Here is a 21,476-nt window from a genome sequence, read left to right on the forward strand (position 1 = left end):
TTAATATATCTATATTATTAACATAATTTTAATAATGGTCTTGTGAATGAAATCAATTATTATGCACCCTATGATATAGTATTTATTTCTAAAAGATGAGGAAACTGAGGCTAAGAAAAGTGACCAAATAAATGGTATCATCGTATCAAAAACAAAAGTATAAACATATTTAGATTTCTTCCTTTGATTTCAAGTTTCCAGGAGAAACAACTCTTAGAGTTCCATTGGAGGATAAGTCCCCTAGGGATTTATTCTTTTGACAATTCCAGATTGGCGCTGTCTTTCCTCAATATATGTATAAGGTATCACTCAATTCCTCTGCCTAGAGAGTGACACCAATGTCTCTACACCTGGGGATCTACACTCTATTAAATCAGAAATACTGAGTCCGAATGTTAACCTTACACACATATACACACACATACACTCACACACATTTTATATATATATATGCTGGCAGGAACTTGGGTCACCTTGTTCAGATATCAGAGTTAAGGCAGCACACAGAATAAGTTGGCAGGGCAGGTCCCCCATGACAAACACCCTGCAGGTGGTGTGATGAGAGCTGGATATCATTAACTACAGGTACCGTACGGAAGGATCACACTCTAGGAGAGTGACATAGAAATATGAATGTCTTCACATACATGGGAGTGGAAATGTCACCCTCCTAAGAGAGGGGGAAGATACATTTCTGCTCGGGAAAGATGAGACTGTCTCCGAGTTTGCAATTCAAGATGCTCTCCCTTTTGAAATTGTTATGTTCTATATTCTTGAAGGTCTGTGAGCTATTCAGCCATCTTTCCTCTTAACTCAATATTTTAAAAATATATAGGCATGTGAAAAAAAAAGAACCCCACATTAAATTAGGTCTTTTTCTCTAGTCATATAGTGAGTCCATACTCACTCTTTCTTATCTGAGGGAAATTGCAAGGGGATAAATATAAAATATCTAGTTAATAATAGATTGGAAAGTACAAAATAATCCCTGTGGGTGCCATACAGAAAATGCCATGGCATTAACAATCTAATTGAAATAATTATTGATGAATCAGACACAAGATGGCCATGTTGTTTTCAATCAGTTTTGTATCCAACTGAGAGTAAATACAATTTATGTCAATGGCATGCCCAGGGGACTCAAAAAGATATTCAGTACTTTCTCCTGTGACACAGGAAGAAGAAGCTGCCAATTGATTTAAAACAATAAAGTGGAACAATTATCCTGCTGTGACTCCCTGGGTTTTGGTGTGTCATTAGGAACAACAATTACAAGCAAATTTAGGTTGACCTGCTGAAGCCTCTCACACAAATTATGGGGTAAGAGAGTCTGCATCTGGTCCTAAGTGCAAGGAAGACACAAAACCATTCTGGATGAGCATGAAGGATGTCATAAAATGCCTTTCACGGAATATACATTGATGTGTAAAATAGATCAATAAACTCTAAGATCAGAAAGTAGGATATTTTTCTTTTCTTTTAAAAAAAGCAATATTTTTTTCTATTTTTATAAATTTATTTATTTATTTATTTATTTTTGGCTGTGTTAGGTCTTCGTTGCTCTGTGCGGGCTCTCTCTAGTTGCAGCGAGCGGGGGATACTCTTCATTGCTGTCCACAGGTTTCTCATTGCTTTGGCTTCTTTTGTTGTGGAGCACAGACTCTAGGCACGTGGGCTTCAGTAGTTATGGCATGCAGGCTCAGTAGTTGTGGCACACGGGCTTAGTTGCTCCACGGCATGTGGGATCTTCTCAGACCAGGGCTCAAACACGTGTCCCCTGCATTGGCAGGCGGATTCTTAACCACTGTGCCACCAGGGAAATCACAGTAGGATATTTTTCAGTTAAGAAAAGGTAAGTTCATGAATAAAGGAGATAAAATGCTAGTTCTTTTGTTTGTTTGATGTGTACCATTTTAATTTGATTTTTAAAATTATCAATTGAAAAGTAACTTCACTGCATCTTCTGCTTTATTTCTTCCTATGCAAAGTGAGAGCAAGAGATATTATTAAAAATACAGAAATTGAAAAAAATAAGAGAATAATGAGAAAGGAACATTCATTCATTTTCTTTCACCGTTTCAAATTTTCTCACCTTTAGAAATGGAAGAAAATAATTGAATTATTCTTGTCTAAGCTCCTAAACAGTACTTAGATATTTTGTCAGATCTTTACGAAATTACATTAGGGGACTACAAATCCAGGAAAGTCAGTCAGCCAAGCAGGGGATTAAACACTTGAAAGATTCTTGTATATAGTTTTATTACAGTAATATATTGGGTTCAACATTATCCAGACATCCAAGGGTATCAAATGTCCGTTCATCTTTATTTCTTGCTAATGTCACAATGACACGGAGTCTTATATTTTTCTCTCTTTTTTCTCTTGTTGATAATATTTTTCTTGGCTTTTCAGAGAGAGCAATCCAAATTATAAATCTGAAGTCTAGTTTACAACACATGAGATGAAATAGAATAAGTTAAATTATATTTCTGCTTAAATTAGAACAAGGTTATTCCAAAGCATTCATTGTAATCCAAGTAGCTATCTATGAGAAATATATTGATTTATATTGACTTTTAAATCTTTTAAATTAAATTCACAGTTTTGAATTTATGGAGATTCATGTGAGATCAAAATCTAATTCATCTTATGGATGGAAAGCCAAGCAAACTGGAACTAATGAAAACTTGTTACAGGAAGTTCAAACTTGGTACACTTTTTTTTCCATTTTGTCTTATTTTACAGATGTTTAACTTTCGTCCTCTCATCTCCTTACAAATCACAATCATGGATATTAAGGTACAAGTTAATGTTTCCACATAAATAATTCTCAAATTTTCGTACCAAAGATGTGAAAGTTTCAATAGTGGTGTTCCATTTCTGAATTTAATTTTAATGTTCAAGAAAATTAAAATTAAGGTAAAAGTTATGAAAAAAACTTGATATATTTTAAGTGGTTGTGCCTCCTTTACCTGGACATATTTGGGGGCTGGACATTGGATCTGACTGGGGAATTATTCCTGTGAAACAGAAGGCATGTAAACCTGACCTTCAAGCACGAGTATTTGGGTATGCTAAATGGAGACCGGTAAGTTTGTCTTAGATCACACAGTGTGGAATAGAAACTGATGTGGACAAATTCTCTGTTTCATAGCCTTACGTGGACATAGACTGGTGCCTATGAAAAAAGCCCAAGGACACCTCCAAAGACAATAACTGGGATTTGGACTAGAAATTTACCATTTGAAGGGCAATTTCTAGCTTGATATCAGACATTAATTAAAACTGCCCTTATGACTTAAAGTCATAAAACAATTTTGAAAACTAAACCCTCCTGATATCTTGGAAGATAAACATTCAGAAAAACATTCTAATGGGGAAGGCAAGGCCCAGAAGAATTCCCCAATAAAGTGGAAGTAGTTTATGTAAGGTCATGCTACTGCAGGAATGCAAGGAAAAGATACTTATGAGTATGGAACCTCTTTTCCCCTAGGGCTGACTTTGGAACTGCATGAGGAGTTGCCAGATTCTAGCATCACTTGGAAAGGGCCCTATAAACATCTTTCAACTGACTAAGAAAGAGCTATTTGGTTTGTGGACAGCAGCTCTGAGGTAAATGGACAACAAAATTTTTGGAAGGCCACTACTATGATTAAACAACGTGAAAATAAATCAGCTCAGTGGGCTGAACTGAATGCTTCTTGACATGACGTTTCATTTTTTACCAGCTCATGGTAAGTGGCCAAGGACCTGGACATATAGTCAGGCAGAAGGGCAATGGAAACCTTGCCTATTAAACTGATGTCCATGTAGAACACAACTCTATGGAAATCATTATGGAGATTTGAAGGGGGGATTAAAGTAGGATATGTCAACATCCATCAAGAACCCCTTCCAGCACTGGAAGGTGATTGGAATGATACAAATTATAGTTAGTATATAAACAGTTCCCAAATTTATGTACCAAACATATGAAAGTTTTGATAGTAATATTCCATTTCTGAATTTAGTTTCAATATTCAAAAAAATTAAATTATCATGTTTAAGCATTAATTTTGTTCTAAATGTATACCTCTACATTGATTGATTTGTAAGCAATTGGCTATAGAGATATAAATACGGAGACAAGAGACACATCAGAGGGCTAATAAAGTACTTCAGTTATGAGTCTCAAGGTAGCCTCAGGAGGAAAACAAAGTTTAGGAAAACTAAGCAATTTCATATTATGTACCAGGCACAATTCTTGGCACTAGTGACTCATCATTAAATAAAGAATATTATTTTCCTAGAGCTTACACTGTAGTGAGAAAGATTTTAAAAATTAAGAAATAAGGAAGTGACAAAGAGCTGTATACAGCAAGGGAGTTTTTTTCAGAGATTGGAGAGGGGTTGTAATTTGAATGGCATGGCCAAAAAAGTTCTCATTCAAAATATTTGAATAAGGACACAAAGAGCTGAGGGAATAAATCCTGCAGATATCTAAAGGGAGAGCATTCCAAACTGAGGAAAGGGTACAAAGGCCCAGAGGCAGAAATATACCTTAGGTTTTCATAAACAGTGGCCAATGTGTGAGCCTGGAGAAGAGTAAAGAAAGAGTAACAGAAGAAGTCAGAAAGGTCACAAAGAGACAGATTGGCTGTGGTAAGTTTTAGATTTTATAATTAGTGATATGGTGTGCAACTGGGGAGACTTCAGTAGAGGGGTTAGTTATGTCTTTTGTAATAGGACCATGCTAGCTACTAGTTTATGAAAAACATATATGAGGAAAGTAAGAGAAGCAAGAGGCTATTCCAATAGTCTTGACACAGGACAATTGGACCACAGTGGTATCCATGGATAGAACAAGTGCTTTGAAGGAATTCCCTGGCAGTCCAGTGGTTAGGACTCCACACTTTACTGCTGAGGGCACAAGTTCCATCCCTGGTCAGGGAACTAACATCCCACAAGTTGTGTGGCATGGCCGAAAAAAAATCAGAAAGGTTTTTTAATCCTGGAATTTAAAAACTAAATAAATAAAGCTGACCCTATTTCCTGACTAATTCACTGTAGGATTGAAGATAAATTTTCATTTTAATTCAACATTTTTTGAGTACCTACGTTAAGCATCTTTCTATATCTTACAGATACATTGGTGAATAAAAGAGACCAAATTTCTGCCCTGTTGGAGCTTATATTCTAGAACAAGAGGATCGATTTTAACTTACGAGCTATTTGTCCCGAGTAACAGGATATGGGGAAGCTCTGCTAAGTGAAACTAGGGAGGTTGTAGGTAGAGATCATTTGGAGAAGAAGCTTGGGCTCTTTTTTTCCAATTTAATAATTCTGAGATGCTATGAGATGAGGAAGAGGCAGCTCAGTATAAACACTAGAATCTTGAGTTCAGGAAAGAAGACTAAGTAAAAGATTTAAAGTCATGGATCATTAACTGTCATCTATGCAAATAAGCCCATCGGCCAGACTACAAACACCAAGGAAGTGCATATAGAAAGAGAAAAGAGGTTAATTCACTGAGCCATGAGAAACTGCAAATCAGAAGTCTGGAAATGAGGATTCACTGGTAAAAAGGGAAAGAAAGAAAGAGCAGTGGTAGCAGAAAGAATAGGAGAGTGCTAGTTCCTAGTAGCCAAAGGAAGATAATTTTTCAGGAAGATGAGTGATGAAATGTATGAAATGTATATGTGAAGTTAAGTAAAATGAAGACAATATGGAGTGAATGGGTTTCAGAGAAAATGGGAAGAGAGGAATTACAGCTAATGAGAATAGACAATTCTTTCAAACAGTTTTGTGGTAAAATATATTAGGTGGATTGAAGGGGAAGCAGGAACAAGACAGTCCTTGACTTACCTTTATTTTGTATCATGTTTTAAAGATGAAATGTTAAGATATTGTAATGGAAATAATCCAGTAAAAAGGGAAAACATGATGATACACAGGAAAGATGGTAGGATTGCTCTCAATCACGTATTATTTGTTGTCCGTTCTAGACTGTTTCTCAGAGTAATCCCCTCTCTCCCTAAGGATGCTGTTTTAATTGAGAGCCTTGCATTTCTCACAAGGGTTGCTAAGAAAGGCTCTTAAATTGTTTAAATGATTCCAATTGTTTAAATGATTCCCTCCAACTCACTGTCTAAACCTCTGCCCTGTTCTCCTGGTCACATGTACACCTCTCCAGGATTTTTCCTCATTTATAATACTCTTCATAACCTCCCTAAATAATTCATTGCCTTCTGGAGCTTATCACAATCCATCCACTGCACATTTCTCTGGTTTCATGTCTTGCTATCCAATCCCACCACACCCCAGGCCACCCTCACCATCAGCATTTCATGTACTATGGTCAACAAAATTATTAGCAAGTGCCTGGTGTTTTCATTCCTCAATGTACTTGCTCATACTGTTTTTTTCAACAAAAATATTATTTCTCTCCCTTTCTGTATTAGACTAACTCAGCTTCAGTTTTTCAGAATAGTTTAAGAACAGGTAATATTCTCAGCCTCTTAATATTAGATTTCTTCTAATGTAAGGTTATAACACCCCATGCATATTTCAAAATAATGAAACTTTCCCTCTGGGTTTAACATCTCTTAGTAAATCATGGATTCATTAATGAACATGACAATAATTGTTTGATGAATGGATGAATGAGGAGAGCTAAAAATTACTGAAGAAATCATTCCAGAAAGAATCTGGACCTCTGACTACCCTAAAACCTCAATGATATGCCCCAGAGCAGGAGAGATGGACTTTGACAGAATTCAAGGTCAGTGAGAATAAGTTATATGAAACAACACATATATGTATATACAGACATACCTATATAATTTTCAACATTCTATGCATATTTTACTAAAGAGTTATGATCAATAGAAGAAAAAGACAATAGATCAGAACTGTAATGTGTACCTTAAAATGTACATAGTAGGAAGAATGGAACAGAACTTAGATTACAAATGTAGTAGTTCAGTGGGAAAAAGTATGATTTTATTTAAACTGAGACAAAATTTTCCAGACAGATTAATAATCTGGTGATATTCAGAACCAGTATTTTTTCCAGCAAAATTTTGATTTTTGTTTACATAGCTTACTTTTGCTCCTTTTGAAGTTTCCCCAAATGTCAATGTGTTAAATTGCAAAATAAAATATTTAAAAATTTTAAAAGAAAATAAATCACTCATTTACAGTAAACATCATTAACCTATGAAATATTCTATACCTGAATTACGGTGAACTGGGAGCTATAAGCTCTCAAGCTTCTTGGGACTTCTTATAATTACACCAAACTTTAGCATAGGTGATGAGAAATTATTGGGGGCTTTTGTGACTGTTATTATTGTTTTTAATTTTAGAATACATTGCTTCTTTCAGTAGCATCAAGCAAACATAGAAATTTTTAGTCATGTGAGGATCTGTATGTTGTAACCTGAGAGTACCTTAAACTTGCTCCTTGTTCTTATCATTGTTGTTGAGGGCTGTCTCCTATCTGAACACCTCAGGCAACTACCTTTCTTGCCCAGAATGAAATGTTTTAAAAAGGAATTCTAATCAAATATTAGACAATAAATAAGTGGAAAGCACAATGTCTGCAGAGCAAAGAGGGCTGAAACATTGATGAGAAAAAGAAAAGAAAGTTAGAGAAAATCAAAGCGTAAGGGGAAACGGTATACATTTGAAAAAGAGAGAAAGAGTGAGAGTAGATTTCTTTCAAAATGACCTAGGCCTAGGGCTTCTGGGATTCCATCCCTTTTGTAATAGGTTGTGTTTCAAGTGTGAAGATCCCTGGAAGGACTTGAAACAACTTGGGTGAGATTAAAAGGACTATCAACCTTTTAAGAGGGAATTTTTAATATAAAAATATTGATTTATAAAGCATTATTCAAGTAATACATTTTATTTTAAAATACACAACACTTTAGAGAGGAATAAAGAACAAAATTTACACATTAGCATTTTGATATATAATGTCGAACTACTGTGTTAACTCAGATGAGAAGAAGAAATATGAATACAAATATATTCAGCTTTATTTTTAAAAGATTAAAATAATTAAAAGACTATACACCATATAACCTTGTATTAGATAAAAGTTATTTTCTTCAACTTGATTAAGTTTATCTCTTCAGAATAATATATGAGAAAAAATTCTATCTTCCAATTTAGTGTATAGAATTGGCTTAGAGCAAATGCCCATCTAGTGTTGTAATCCCATCTTTCATCTGAAACAACTGAGAGTAATTAACATGTAGAAATCCATAAGCATGTGTTAGATTATGCAATAGCTGTGTTAACACTGATATGCTTCTCTTTTCTGGTTAAAGGATATGTCAGGTCTCAGTATGTAGCTCACGATGCACAAAAATAGAGAAAGGAGTGTGTACGGGACCCTTGAACACCCCCTTGTTATCCCCTGGGTGATGAATGCAGTGCTGGCCCGAATATCCCATGTCCTCAATAGCATCTGTAAGCATAATTATCAGTTAATTTTTCAGATCTGTGCAAGCTACACATAAGTAATATGCCATAAATTTATCTTTCTTCTTCAGAAGGATTAATCTCCTTGAGATAAAACCCACAGTGACCCATGGCAAAATAGGCTTTCTGTAGTAAAATAACCCCAAACCATGGCTCTTTTATGCAGTTGCATTCATTCAGAAAAGGCCAGTGTCCTCTGATCATCCATCAGAGGGAAAATAAAGATGTTAAAATTACTTGTATCAACAATGAGCGCATTTGATTTACTGCCTGTGATATGTGTGGCTGAGAGGCTGGGCACTCACTGGTGCTGGACTCAAGACGTTTCCTCAAGTGTGAGGTTCTAAACAGACAGGCAGGAAGGATTCTGAAGACAGGAGGGAACAATCAGTGTCTTTTTTGTGTACATTTATTGTGCCTGTCAGTGAGAGATGAAGAGAGTAATCAGAGAGCAAATTAGCTTGTAACTCTCTCTGCCATTTGTCCATTTGTTCTATATTCTATGTATATCTATCAATAAGCGTCTATCATCATCTATCATCTATCCATCTATCTATCTGTCTATCATCTATTTATCATCTATTATCTACATATACTATCTAAAAAACCTATAATCATCTATTTATCTATTTATCATCTATTATCTACCATCTATATCTATCTGTCATCTACCTATCTATCATGTATCATCTAGCTATCAACTGTTATCATATGTATCCTGCTGTCTCTTTTTTCCCATCCCAATTTTCTCCCTTTTCATTTTTCCCTTTGTATATATCTTAATATGACATCATACTAAATGTGACTAGGTGGTCTAGGATTCACTATAAGTCCTACTGTAATACATATGTTTCATTGTGTAAGTTACCTAACTTCATTCCCCCTGGTTTTCTTTCCTTTAAATTGGTACTACACTGCTATATTTAAAATAGAAAACCAACAAAGACCAACTGTATAGCATAGAGGACGATGCTCAATACTCTGTAATAACCTAAATGAGAAAAGAATTTTAAAAAAGAATAGATAGGGCTCACAAGTAAAACAGTTAACAAAGAAAAAGTTGTGTAGGGCTTCCCTGGTGGTGCAGTGGTTGAGAGTCCACCTGTCGATGCAGGCGACATGGGTTCTTGCCCCGGACTGGGAAGATACCACATGCCACAGAGCAGCTGGGCCTGTGAGCAATGGCTGCTGAGCCTGTGCATCGAAAGCCTGTGCTCTGCAACGGGAGAGGTCACAGCAGTGAGAGACCCACATACAGAAAAAAAAAAAAAAGTGTGTAAATTGTGCAGCAGCTCTTTGAATGAAGGAACCATGAGAGGCTGGAAGCTCATAATTTGAGTTTGTTGATGCACAACTGCAGAAACACAGCTAATCATTTATTAAGACTGCATTGACCTTTCTTTCAGCTCAGTGATAAACACTGGTTACACAAAGTCCCACCTGATGCCCTTGACACACATCTCACTGGACAGAGGAACTAGGAACCATGCCTTTGAAATATAATCATCAAGGAAGGTAGCACCCATATTTCCCAGTTTCTGTGACAGACCAACCATGACCAAGTTGAAAAACTACCACCTGTCCTAGAGCCATGTGGATTACAGGCTCTTGGTTCTGCAGCCATGCATCAGGGCTGTGCCTCTGAGGTGGGAGAGCCAAGTTCAGGACATTGGCCCAACAGAGACCTCCCAGCTCCACATAATATCAAATGGTGAAAATCTTCCAGAGATCTCCATCTCATTGTCAAGACCCAGCTCTGCTCAACAACCAGCAAGATACAGTGCTGGACACCCTACACCAAACAACTAGCAAGACAGGAACACAACCAAATCCTTTAGTAGAGAGGTTGCATAAAATCATAATAAGGTCACAGATACCCCAAAACACACCACCAGACATGGACCTGCCCACCAGAAAGACAAGATCTAAGATCATCCACCAGAACAGAGGCACTAGTCCCCACTACCAGAAAGCCTACACAACACACTGAACCAACCTTAATCACTGGGGGCAGACACCAAAAACAATGGGAACTACGAACCTGCATCCTGAAAAAGGATACCCCAAACATAGTAAGTAAAGCAAAATGAAAAGACAAAGAAACACACAGCAGATGAAGGAGCAAGGTAAAAACACACCAGACCTAACAAATGAAGAGGAAATAGGCAGTCTATCTGAAAAACAATTCAGAATAATGATAGTAAAGATGATCCAAAATCTTGGAAAGAGAATGGAGAAAATACAAGAAACTTTTAACAAGGACCTAGAAAAACTAAAGAGCAAACAAACAATGATGAGAAACACAATAAATGAAAATAAAAATTCTCTAGAAGTGATCAATAACAGAATAACTGAGGCAGAAAACGGATAAGTGACCTGGAAGGTAAAAATAGTAGAAATAATTATTGCAGAGAAGAATAAAGAAAAAAGAATGAAAAGAATTGAAGACAGTATCAGAAATCTCTGGGACAATATTAAACACACCAACATTCGAATTGTAGGGGTTCCTGAAAAAGGAGAGAAAAAAAAAAAAGGACTGAGAAAATATCTGAACAGATTATATTTGAAAACTTCCTTAATATGGGTAAGGAAATAGTTAATCAAGTCCAGGAAACACAGAGAGTCCCATACAGGATAAGTCCAAGGAGAAACATACCAAGACACATATTAATCAAACTAACAAAAATTAAATACAAAGAAAAATTATTAAAAGCAACAAATACAACAACAAATAACATACAAGGGAGTCCCCATAAGGTTAAGAGATGATCTTTCAGCAGAAACTCTGCAAGCCGAAGAGAGTGGCAGGACATATTTAAAGTTATGAAAGGGAAAAACCTACAACCAAGATTACTCTATCCAGCAAAGATCTAATTCAGATTTGACAGAGAAATTAAAATCTTTACAGACAAGCAAAAGCTAAGAGAATTCAGCACAAATAACCAGCTTTACAACAAATGCTAAAGGAAATTCTCTAGGCAAGAAACACAAGAGAAGGAAAAGACTTACAATAACAAAACAAAAACAATTAAGAAAATGGTAATAGGAACATACATATCAATAATTACCTTAAATGTAAATGGTATAAATGTTCCAACCAAAAGACATAGACTGGCTGAATGGTTACAAAAACAAGACCTGTATATATGTTGTCTACAAGAGACCCACTTCAGACCTAGGAACACAACAAACTGAAAGTGAGGGGATGGAAAAAGATATTCCATGAAAATAGAAATTAAAAAAAGCTAGAGTAGCAATTCTCATATCAGACAAAATAGACTTTAAAATAAAGACTATTACAAGAGACAGACACTACATAATGTTCAAGGGATTAATCCAAGAAGAAGATATAACATTCTAAATATTTATGCACCCAACATAGGAGCACCTCAATATATAAGGCAAATCCTAACAGCCATAAAAGGGGAAATCAACAGTAACAAAATCAGAGTAGGGGACTTTAAAACCCCAATTTCACCAATGGACAGATCATTAAAAATGAAAATAAATAAGGAAACACAAGCTTTAAATGATACATTAAACAAGATGGACTTAATTGATATTAATAGGACATTCCATCCAAAACCAACAGAATAAACGTTTTTCTCAAGTGTTCTTGGAACATTCTCCAGGATAGATCAAATCATGGGTCACAAGTCAAGCCTTGGTAAATTTAAGAAAACTGAAATCATATCAAATATCTTTTCTGACCACAACGTTATGAAACTAGACATCAATTACAGGAAAAAAAATCTGTAAAAAATACAAACACATGGAGGCTAAACTATACACTACTTAATAACCAAGATATCACTGAGGAAGTCAAATAGGAAATTAAAAAATACCTAGAAAAAATTGACAATGAAAACACCATGACCCAAAACCTATGGGATGCAGCAAAATCAGTTCCAAGAGGGAAGTTTATAGCAATACAGTGCTACCTTAAGGAACAAGAAACATCTCAAATAAAGAAGCTAACCTTACACCTAAAGCAATTAGAGAAAGAAGAAGAAAAAAACTCCAAAGTTAGCAGAAGGAAAGAAATAAAGATCAGATCAGAAATAAATGAAAAAGAAATGAAGGAAATGATAGCAAAGATCAATAAAACTAAAAGCTGGTTCTTTGAGAAGATAAACAAACTTGATAAATGTTTAGCCAGACTCATCAAGAAAAAAGGGAGAAGACTCAAATCAATAGAATTAGAAATGAAAAGGGGAAGTAACAACTGACACTGCAGAAATACAAAGGATCATGAGAGATTATGACAAGCAATTATATGCCAATAAAATGGACAACCTGGAAGAAATGGACAAATTCTTAGAAATGTAAAACCTTCTGAAACTGAAGCAGGAAGAAATAGACAATATGAACAGACCGATCACAAGCACTGAAATTGAAACTGTGATTAAAAATCTTCAACAAACAAAGGCCCAGGACAAGATGGCTTCGCAGACGAATACTATCAAACATTTAGAGAATAGGTAACACCTATATATTCCCAAAATATAGAAGAGGGAGGAATACTCCCAACCTCAATCTATGAGGCCACAATTATCCTGATACCAAAACCAGACAAAGATGCCACAAAAAAAGAAAACCAGAGACCAATACCACTGATGCATATAGAGGCAAAAATCCTCAACTACTAGCAAATAGAACCCAACAGCACATAAAAAGGATCATAGACCATGATTCAAGTGGAGTTAATCCCAGGAATGCAAAGACTCTTCAACATATGCAAATCAATCAGTGTGACTCACCATATTAACAAATTGAAGGAGAAAAACCATATGATCATTTCAATAGATGCAGAGAAAACTTTCGACAAATTTCAACACCCATTTAGGATTAAAAAAACCCCAGAAAGTAGACATAGAGGGAACTTATCTCAACATAATAAAGGCCATATATGACAAACCCCCAGCCAGCATCATCCTCAATTGTGAAAAACTGAAATCATTTCCACTAATATCAGGAACAAGACAAGGTTGCCACTCTCACCACTATTATTCAACATAGTTTTGGAAGTTTTAGCCACAGCAATCAGAGAAGAAAAGGAAATAAAAGGAATCCAAATTGGAAAAGAAGAAGTAAAGCTGACACTGTTTGCAGATGACATGATACTATACATAGAGAATCCTAAAGATGCTACCAGAAAACTACTAGAGCTAATCAATGAATTTGGTAAAGTAGCAGGATGCAAAATTAATGCACAGAAATCTCTGGCATTCCTATACACTAATGATGAGAAATCTGAAAGTGAAATCAAGAAAACACTCCCATTTACCATTACAACAAAAAGAATAAAATATCTAGAATAAACCTACCTAGAGACAAAAGACCTGTATGCAGAAAATTATAAGACACTGATGAAAGAAATTAAAGATGATACAAATAGATGAAGAGATATACCATGATCTTGTATTGGAAGAATCAACATTGTGAAAATGACTCTACTACCCAAAGCAATCTACAGATTCAATGCAATCCCTATCATACTACCACTGGCATTTTTCACAGAACTAGAACAAAAAAATTCTCAATTTCTATGGAAACACAAATGACCCAAAATAGCTAAAGCAATCTTGAGAACGAAAAAAGGAGCTGGAGGAATCAGGTTTCATGACTTTGGACTATACTATAAAGCTACAGTAATCAAGACAGTATGGTACTGGCACAAAAACAGAAATATAGATCAATGGAACAGTATAGAAAGCCCAGAGATGAACCCACGCACATATGGTCACAGTGGAGAAAAGACAGCCTCTTCAATTAGTGGTGCTGGGAAAACTGGACAGGTACATGTAAAAGTATGAAATTAGAACACTCTTTAATGCCATACACAAAAATAAACTCAAAATGGATTAAAGACATAAACATAAGGCCAGACACTATCAAACTCTTAGAGGAAAACATAGGCAGAACACTCTATGACATAAATCACAGCAAGATCCTTATTGACCCACTTCCTAGAGAAATGGAAATAAAAACAAAAATAAACAAATGAGACCTAACGAAAGTTAAAAGCTTTTACACAGCAAAGGAAACCATAAACAAGACTAAAAGACAACCCTAAGAATGGTAGAAAATACTTGCAAATGAAGCAACTAACAAAGGATTAATCTCCAAAATTTACAAACAGCACATGCAGCTCAATATCAAAAAAACAAACAACCCAATCCAAAAATGGGCAGAAGACATAAATAGATATTTCTCCAAAGAAGATATACAGATTGCCAACAAACACATGAAAGAATGCTCGATATCATTAAACATTAGTCAAATGCAAATCAAAACTACAATGAGATATCATCTCACACCAGTCAGAATGGCCATCATCAAAAAATCTAGAAACAATAAATGCTGGAGAGGGTGTGGAGAAAAGGGAACCGTCTTGCACTGTTGGTGGGAATATAAATTGATAAAGTCACTTTGGAGTACAGTATGGAGGTTCTTTAAAAAACTAAAAATAGAATTACCATATGACCCAGCAATCCCACTACTGGGCATATACCCTGAGAAAACCATAATTCAAAAAGAGTCATGTACCACAATGTTCATTGCAGCTCTATTTACAATAGCCAGGACATGGAAGCAACATAAGTGTCCATCATCAGATGAATGGATAAAGAAGATATGACACATATATACAATGGAAGATTACTCAGCCATAAAAGGAAACGAAATTGAGTTATTTGTAGTGAGGTGAATGGACCTAGAGTCTGTCATACAGAGTGAAGTAAGTCAGAAAAAGAAAAAATACCGTATGCTAACACATATATATGGAATCTAAGAAAAAATAAAAAAGGTCTTGAAGAACCTAGGGGTAAGATGGAAATAAAGACACAGACCTACTAGAGAATGGACTTGAGGATATGGGGAGTGGGAAGGGTAAGCTGTGACAAAGTGAGAGAGTGGCATGGACATATATACACTACCAAACATAAAATAGATAGCTAGTGGGAAGAAGCCACATAGCACAGGGAGACCAGCTCAGTGGTTTGTGACCACCTAGAGGGGTGGGATAGGGAGGGTGGGAGGGAGGGAGATGCAAGAGGGAAGAGATATGGGAACATATGTATATGTATAACTGATTCAGTTTGTTATAAAGCAGAAACTAACAGACCATTGAAAGGCAAGTATACTCTAATAAAGATGTTTAAAAAACTAAAAGACATTATGGTCCTGGCACAAAAACAGAAATATAGATAAACGGAACAGGATAGAAAGCCCAGAGATAAATCCATGCACATATGGTCACCTTACCTTTAATAAAGGAGGCAAGAATATACAATGGAGAAAAGACAGCCTCTTCAATAATAGTTCTGGGAAAACTGGACAGCTACATGTAAAAGAATGAAATTAGAACATTCTATAAAAGCATACACAAAAATAAACTCAAAATGGATTGAAGACCTAAGTGTAAGGCCAGACACTATCAAACTCTTAGAGGAAAACATAGGCAGAACACTCTATGACATAAATCACAGCAAGATCCTTTTTGACCCATCTCCTAGAGAAATGGAAGTAAAAATAAACAAATGAGACCTAATGAAACTTAAAAGCTTTTGCACAGCAAAGAAAACAGTAAACAAGACGAAAAGACAACCCTCAGAATGGGAGAAAATACTTGCAAATGAAGCAACTGACAAAGGATTAATCTCCAAAATTTACAAGCAGCTCATGCAGCTCAATATTAAAAAGACAAACAACCCAATCCAAAAATGGGCAATAGACCTAAATAGACATTTCTCCAAAGAAGATATACAGATTTCCAACAAACACATGAAAGAATGTTCAACATCACTAATCATTAGGGAAATGTAAATTAAAACTACAATGCAATATCATCTCACTGTGATCAGAATGGCCATCATCAAAAAATTTACAAACAACAAATGATGGAGAGAGTGTGGAGAAAAGGGAACCCTCTTGCACTGTTGGTGGTATGTAAATTGATAAGAGCCACTATGGAGAACAGTATGGAGGTTCCTTAAAAAACTAAAAATAGAACTACCATACAACCCAGCAATCCCACTACTGGGCATATACCCTGAGAAAACCATAATTCAAAAAGAGTCATGTACCACAATGTTCACTGCAGCTCTATTTACAATATCCAGGACATGGAAGCAACCTCATTGTCCATCAACAGATGAATGGAGAAAGAAGATGTGGCACATATATACAATGGAATATTACTCAGCCATAAAAAGAAATGATATTGAGTTATTTGTAGTGAGTTGGAATGGCCTAGATTCTGTCATACAGAGTGAAATAAGTCAGAAAGAGAAAAATAAGTACTGTATGCTAACACATATATATGGAATCTAAAAAAGAAAAAAAAAAAAAAAGAAAAATTTCATTAAGAACCCAGGGGCAAGATGGGAGTATAGACACAGACGTACTAGAGAATGGACTTGAGGACACGAGGAGGGGGAAGGGTAAGCTGGGACAAAGTGAGAGAGTGGTAGTGTATATATGGACATATAAACACTGCCAAATGTAAAATAGATAGCTAGCAGGAAGCAACTGCATAGCACAGGGAGGTCAGCTCAGTGCTTTGTGACCAGGTAGAAGGGTGGGATAGAGAGGGTGGGAGGAAGGGAGACACAAGAGGGAAGAGATATGGGAATACATGTTTATGTGTAACTGATTCACTTTGTTATAAAGCAGGAACTAACACACCATAGTAAAGCAATTATACTCCAATAAAAACGTTAAAAAATAATATATACATGTATATGTATAATTGAATCACTTTACTGTACACCTGAAACTAACACAACATTGTTAATCAACTGTACTCCAGTGTAAAATAAAAATTAAAAAACAATAAATTGGTACTAATTAAGAGATTTAAGTAAACACATTAGATGCTTAGAGTTTTGTTAAGAGCTATAGAAGCATTTGCTAAAATAAAGAGATATAGAAGTGCAAACTAAACTCCAGTACTCATTGATGCACCATAAATTATTAGTTCTCTTGTCATTTTGCTATAGTATTATTACAGTAAATTCAACCATTACATATGGAACAAATAATATCAAAATTATTATTAAATATTGAGGACTACAATTTGCAAGTAAAATGATGTATCACTAATAACTTATTTAATTATATGTGAGTTATTATTAGATGTGGATAATTTTGTTTCCATAAAAGACTGTAACCTTTTTTACAAAATTTTAAAAAGAACTTTTTAAGTACGAGAAATAGAATTTAGGAACATAGTAGGATCCACAGTCCTTTTCTTTCTACCCAATTCAATCCGTGGATCCCCAAACCTTGATTTTGCCCCTAGGTAGTCAGTCATCTTTATTGATCTAGTACAAAATTAGGAAGGTTATAAGGAAGGCATATTGAAAAGAAAGGGCAGATATGGAAATAGGTAGAACATCAGGTTCTGCTCTAAATTGCAATTATCAGTGATTCCATGTAATTAACTCTATCTTTCTCATTCTGTGGTTTATCACCATATATAACACATTCTCTTTTTTTTCTTTTTACTCAAAATTGTTTTTCCCTTAAGCAGTTTTATTTTCCGTATATATTTTGTCTTTCTTTAATTATTATGGTATCCCAGATGCATTGAAAAAATATAAAGATGATAACAATAAAGATTATCATAAAATACACTTTTTAAAGAATAAATACATAAAAGGTATATTTTATTATGTTACTCTCTCAATATTTACCTTTAAAATTCCATTGGTAGTGTGAGACAGAAACTATTAGAGAAATTTTGATCATCTTTATCTAGGATTTTATTGTTATTATTCCTTTTGTTAAAAACAAGTTACCAAATGGTTTTAGATGTCTTTTACTGTACGAAATAAATAGTTATTTTAATTTATTCTGAAATGTATGACTTCTTGAAAGCAACAATCATATATTAATCACACTTTATGTTTTACATCTGTTACATTTAATTCATCTACTCTATACATACACTAAAGACTGACATGAGAATTCCAGTGTTTACTTAATAGTAATATGTGGTTTAGGATATGTCAAATAAAATTCTGGGGACAAGACATAGAAACAAGCCATGACCTAACACTTTCAAGTTTTGTGCCCTGTTTTGTATTTTCTTTTCTTCCTTCTGCATTACACAGAGATGTAACAAATTCTTCAGCTGTAAACATTAAAGAATCTTGGAAATAAAAACAAGTCAACAAAAATGAAGAAAAGCATGATCAAGCAATGTAATTTTATTCAACATTCATTGCACAATCCAAAGACTATGTATGCACTCGTTTTTTTGTTTATTTCAGTGTCAGAATATATTTGACCAGAGCTGAAAAAGTAAGAACCGGTTATTGAAGCATTAACTAAAAGTGTTTTTTCTTCTTGTTCCTTTATTTGATGATTTGGACTTTAAAAACAGTGATTTTTCCACCAAAGTGAATAAGAAATTTTAGATAAATGATTCTTATTCCTACTCAGAATACTAAAAAAATATAGTTTTTGTTTTTGGTGTTTTTGCAACAGTTTTAGTACATATAAGTTTAGAATATTTATACTTTCTCAGTGAAAAAATTGACTATTGCCATCTGAAAGTGACACCACTGCTTTCATATATAACATACAAGTATGACAGTTTAGATATGCCCTTATTAGATATTCTTTGCTACACAATGAGAATTTGAAACTGAAAATGATTTTTGTTGAAAGGAAAATAAAAATTGTAACTATAGTAACCACCAATGAGATGGCTTTATCCTTTCAGTAGAAAGCCCACTGTGAAGTTAGTAGAGGTAGCTTTTGCTACTTAAGTAGCTCAGACTTTGCTCTTTAAAAACACCTTTTGGCAGAGAATTGTGTAATATTAAGATAAGCTCTAGGTGCTCGTCAACTTTTCTTTTTTTCTTTTTTTTTTTTTTGTAGTACGTGGGCCTCTCACTTTTGTGGCCTCTCCTGTTGCAGAGCACAGGCTCCAGACGCTCAGGCTCAGCAGCCACAGCTCACGGGCCCAGCCGCTCCACGGCAGGTGGGCTCTTCCTGGACCGGGGCATGAACCCGTGTCCCCTGTATCAGCAGGCGGACTCTCAACCACTGAGCCACCAGGGAAGCCCAACTTTTCTTTTTTTTAACTTACTATTCATCTTCTAAAACTATAACTCTGTTATAAGCACATTTTTAATATATATTTTAAAACAACATTGAGTGAAAACTGCTGACATATCAGTTTAGCATATATGATTTATTAGAGTCTGTATATTAGCCCTTAATTAACATATGTGATTTTATTAAGACTATTTCTTATAATTAAATCATCACAACATGATTTTTGAATAAATTTTACTTTATTTTAAAATTTACAACACAATGGCTACACTTTGTAGGCTAACAAATATTGTTTTCTGAATGATAATTTAATAAACTATGTGATCCCTGCATATATTTTAAAAAATCATTAACATTAATCTGTAGCCCCATTAATTAGAAAGATAAGAAATGTAAAGAACTAAAAGTTTTTTTCATGAAATTTTAGTTTATGTGTTATTATGCACATGGATGGAAATAAATAACAATACCAACGTCTTTAGCCAAATCTTTATTAAATCATTGCAACCTGACAACAACTCTGAAATCACTATTTTGTAGACAGCAAAGAATGTAAAAGTTTTGTCGCACAGATAGGGCAAGCTCAATCAGAATACATCTTGTTCTGAAAACTATTTGCTGTTGAATTTCTCAGAAGATGGAAGATGAGGTTGTATCTGGCGTGAGACAGAACATAGAGACATCAAGACGAGGGTCTCAGTTTAGTAGACATTGCTCAGACAGTATGAGGTTAACACAGTGTTATGGATGAATAGCTGAGAGATGCTATATACTGAATATTTGTATCTCTCTCCAAATTCATATGTTGAAAGCTAATCAGTAAGATGGTATTCGGAGGTAGACATTTTGGAGGTGATTTGGCCATGAGGTGAGCCTTCCTGATGGGATTAGTGCTCTTATCTTTGAGACCCCAGGGAGCTGGAGTTCTCCCTCTGCCCTCCTCCCTGTGAGGAAACAAGGAGGCCATATGTGGATCAGGAAGTTAGTTCTTATCAGACACCACATCTGACAGCACCTTGATCTTGGACTTTCCAGTCTCCAGAACTTTGAAAAATAAATCCCTGTTATTTAAGCCTCCAAATCAATGCTACTTTCGTGATAACCGACCAAACTGACTAAGACGGAGCTAAGACTTTCCAAGGCTCAGTGGGGAATTGTTTTTCCTTCAAGGTCTTTCTCTGTCCTGCTTTTTATCCAGCAATGGCTTTAGGGCCAACAAGCTTAAGCAAAGGTCGGAGTCCAGACTTACACTGCTGTAGGATAGTTCTTGGACTGAAAAAGTAATGGGGTCCATAACTTAGGAGACAGTTGAGTTACAAGTGGGATCATTATTTTCTTGTGTGATTTTGTGTGTATGTGTGTGTGTGTTGACTTCATTTATTGAGTTAGTGGGTTTATAAAAGTTTCTAACAGAATACAATATAGGACTAAGATGCCAAAGATAGCAGAAAGGTTATTTGCTAAAAGGCTCTAAAATGCTTCTCTCAGTCACCCACCTACATAATGTGTTCCTAACAAAGAAAATCAAGTCCATCTTTCATATGAATTTCCTAAGCCCAATGACCTAGAGACTGACACAGTGGCCAGTTTTTCCAAGCTTAATATATTTTTCATCTCAATCTTCATCCTGTCAGATGTTGACAAAACATCAAGGATTAAACCTTGAAAATCAGATTAAAAGAATTAAAGGTTAAGAAAAAAATCTGAAACTTTCTATTTTATTCTTGAAAATTAATAGTCTATACATCTAAACAATAGAAAAATTTAAAGATACCTATAGAAGGAAGGAGATAGAGACAAAGAAATCATGTGACACATACTGGCTCTTAATATTGAAGCATCTCTGTCTGGGAATCTTAGATGGAAGCTGGCTGCATATGGGAAACTGCTGCTTAATTTGAAGTTCTTGGGAATGTGTCTTCTTCCTAATGCCATCT

Source organism: Pseudorca crassidens, chromosome 13, assembly GCF_039906515.1.
Source record: "Pseudorca crassidens isolate mPseCra1 chromosome 13, mPseCra1.hap1, whole genome shotgun sequence".
Lineage (NCBI taxonomy): Eukaryota > Metazoa > Chordata > Mammalia > Artiodactyla > Delphinidae > Pseudorca > Pseudorca crassidens.